This window comes from Cryptomeria japonica, chromosome 3, assembly GCF_030272615.1.
Source record: "Cryptomeria japonica chromosome 3, Sugi_1.0, whole genome shotgun sequence".
NCBI classification, from domain to species: Eukaryota; Viridiplantae; Streptophyta; class Pinopsida; order Cupressales; family Cupressaceae; genus Cryptomeria; species Cryptomeria japonica.
Window position 1 is genome coordinate 53,952,648 of NC_081407.1, and position 4,031 is coordinate 53,956,678.

Below are 4,031 nucleotides of genomic sequence, written 5' to 3' on the forward strand. Positions count from 1 at the left end.
AAAATGACTGGCAAAAAAGCCAGCAAACCAAAAGACAACAAAAGAAAGAAACAACAAAGAAACTAGGAAGGGACTTCATAGTTATAGTCTTCATAAGGTCCTGTACCTTTTTCACCAACTAGTTAGAGGTGGCCGCAACAGCGTTGAGATCATCCATATCCTTATTAGGCTTCTTTTCTTTCTTTTTACCTCTGGTTCTAGTTCTAGGTCCTTGAGCATCTCTTATGCCTTCAGTGTCAGGGTCAATATCTTGGGTATCCTTCTCCTCATCCAATTTGCTAATGAGAGTTTTAGTATTGCCAACAGAAACCTTTAGGATGTCTAAACTTTGCTCTGCAATACTCTTGAGGCAATCCTCAATTTTATTGACTTTACTGACGGGGCTCGATATAGTTTGATCCATAGTGTCAGCAAGAGTTTTCCTCTCCAATAGGTCTTTCTCTATTTTCTCAAATCTGGGGTTGAAGGAGTCTCTTATATTTTCAGCTTTTGCAATAGTATTTTTCAGATCCTCAATATAATCAGCCATAGTCTTCCCTTCCCCAGTGTTGATAGTTTCCAGAATCTGAATTATGTTGGTGAGCTTCTTGTTGTCATCCACAACTTTCTTGTAACTAGTTATTAACCACTCCATGGTATCCATGAAACCATTCGTACCCTTAAGAGGAGGGTTCGAGGGAAGATCAATCCTACCGGAGTTGTCCTGTTCCTTTTTTGGAGTGTCACCAACAGTAGTTGTATCATCAACCCTATGAACCTCTCCAGTGGTCACCTTCTCCAGGTTCTATTCAGCTTCCAAAATCTTTTCTTTCTTATGAGCCTCCAGCTCCTTCACACTCTCCACCTTACTCTTATGCTTGTTTCTAGTCTGAGTATGGACTTTAGTTTTCTTTTTCAGAGAACCCTAGGGTTTCTCCTTCTCTGAGTCTTCAGAGACCTTCGAGGAGGAGGAGGAGCTAATCTAGAGGATTTTGCCTTTAGGTTATTTGCCCTTTGAGGAAGAAGGTCCGGTTTTCATATATTTTCTCTTCTTACCAATTTCAAATTCTGAGTCATCCAAACTCTCCTTAAAGTCAGTCGTTGGGTCACTGTCGGAACCCTCATCCACAGAAAAAATAGAGTCCGACCCATCCTCCTCAAACTCAATAGAAGCTTGCAGGCAGGCAATCTGATTAGCCTTGAGATGGTCATAAATAAAAAACCATTAAGCCTTGATGCATGGCAGCGTCCCCCATAGGGTTCTCTTTATAGGCCTTAATGGTGGCATTCATAGAGCATAACAGAAAATAAAGAAAGATAACCTTCTCATCATGCCTAAAATGATTCAGCAAAACAAAATGGTAGCCGTATACTTTAGTATATCTACCATCCAATGTAATATAGCACATTATAATGAAGAGGACCTCCCGCCATGGTTTAACAAAAGCCCTAGGGGGATAGTAAGTTTTACTTAGCTTCACCAGGCATTTTTTTTGTTTGTCGGTTTTAGGATATCTGTCAATGGCCTCCTTACTCACTTTTTTGTCTCTATAGAAGTTGCTTCCTTCCCTTCAGAGACCCGTGGCTTGGGTGATAAGATCTTCATCTATGACAATAGAATGGTCTCCCATCTTCAAAGTGCCCTATCTCAAGTTTTTGCAAAAGAAACTGGTGACCGTGCCATCTCATCCATGGAGTCTCTCCATGAATTTAGAAAACTCACCCTTCTACAAAATATTCTAGACCTCCTCCTTCTGCTTCCATTCCTTGTAGCTACTAGGTTCGTATCGACGTGTGTTTCCACCCATGTTTTTGTTGTTCAGAGCAGAAAAATGAAACTTGCAGAGAGTTTTAGATAGAAAGTTTCTCAAAGCTACCAAATTTACCCAGAAAGTGTGAGAAGTGATAGAATGAGTATTATAATAAATAGTGTTGACAATATTATAATAACTCGGAGTACTGCATTTAGTCTGTTTCATTATTGTTTTGTCCATCAAAAATATTTGGAGTGCTACTATATGGGTCCTTAAAAATGATTAGTTTGACATCCTCAAGGAGACCTTGTTCTCTTGTCCATGTAATCATTTCATCTTTATTGACTGTCGTGTTGGTTGCCCAGTCAACAGACCCATTGGCTTCATGGTAGATATGAGATATGTAACTTTTTTCAAAAGTTCTAATAAGGTCTCTAGCAGCTTTTATAATATTATTGATTGACCATAAGGGCTTAGAGGTCCCCTTGAGACATTTAATGATGTTGTTTAAATCCCCTTCAATCCATATGAAGGGGAAATTCCATCTTTTAGCAAGGAGAAATCCTTGGAGAGCTGCCATTGCTTCTGCTTTTTGGTTTGTTTGACTCCCTATTGGGACAACAATCATTTCCTTACATATACCTTTATCATCTCTAAGAATAGCTCCACAACCCGTAGGGCCCGGATTACCTTTTCCAACACCATCAAAATTGACTTTGAACCAACCATGAGGGGGAGTTTTCCATCTTGCTTCAAGTCTTTTATTTTTCTTGGGGTCATAGCTACCAACATTCTTCAAATTCTAGGAACTTAAAATATTAGCTTATAGGGGGTTGCCCGAATAACAGGGACCTCCAATGATCCCAATATTCTACACAATCACGCATTGTATTTTCTAGAACACAATATCCTGGTTGAGGGATGTGTCCCTGAAGATACGATTGTTTCTTTCTTTCCATAATCCCCATAGAATGTGAGGAAGTGATAGTTGACACAGAGATCTCAAAAAGGAGTTAGACCAATGGATATTCCAGGAGTAGAACAACTCACTAAAAGTTTTAGGAAACACCCAATCAATGCTAAAACTTTTAAGTGAAGAATACTAAGAGGGGGGGGGTGAATTAGTGTGCCAAAAATCTTTGCACTTAAGCACTTTGCAAGACTGACAGTAAACCAGTAAAACAGTTTAGTAGACAAACTGGTTAACAAACATGCAAACCAAATAGCTAATAATGCATTCACCCACAGAAGCACAAACACCATAACACAAGATATTTTGACGGGAAAACCCAAATGGTAAAAACCACGGTGAGATGGAACTCACAAGTAACTATCTGCAGAATAGGAACCAAACCGGTTAAGGTCTTACAATGTTCTTTACCAGAACAGATCCTGTTAGGAATCTCAATCTTTGTTAGGAGATAAGTCCAATTAAAGACTACCTTGCTAGAGGATTTTTAGATCCACGGATGTGAACCACCTTGTTAGAGGATTTACAAAAGGCTTTTGGGCCTACCTGGTTAAGGGCTACAGACTTGTCAAAGATGTGAGTAATCAACAAGTGTTTGATCTAGCTAGTAGCACAGATTGCTTTGTTAGATCCTTGATAGCTCGATCTTAATGCACTCCAACATTACTTTAGTCTTCTACACATTCATATTCTCTCCAACTCCTCAACCACCTTAAACCCTAGCAACAACATAAACTTTTGCTACGACCACATCAACAACATAAAACCCTAGACATGATGTCCTTATAAAGGAATCTGATTTCATGTCGGTCCAATAGGATTACATTACAATTTCCTAGGTTTAATGAACTTGGACATACTTGGTACCACGACACAAAAGCACTGTTAATGTGTCGGCACCATCAAACAATCGGTGGCTAGTAACTCATCACAAAATGTGGATTGGTAACTCATCACAGAGTATTACCGGTTCATACAAAATGCTGGTTGTCGGTTCGACAAAAGTGAAGACTGGTAAAAATGTGTTATGCCACTTTAGTCCCTCGTACCGCTTGGGGTCAACATGCCGCTTTAGACCGGGAAACACATTCTGCAAAACATCAATAGTCTAAAACTATAATATAACATACCGGTTGGAACAAATACCGGTTGTGCTCAAACTCATACATATAAAGAGATAACTTGCATTTAAAACCTCTGAAAATACCTGGAGATTTGCAACTATAAGACTTGTAGATCTGAAGATTAACTTCCACTTTCAGCACGGTCTTTTATCACAGAGTCGCCACCTCTTGCACAGAGAATATTTTGAATAGCAGGATACCATT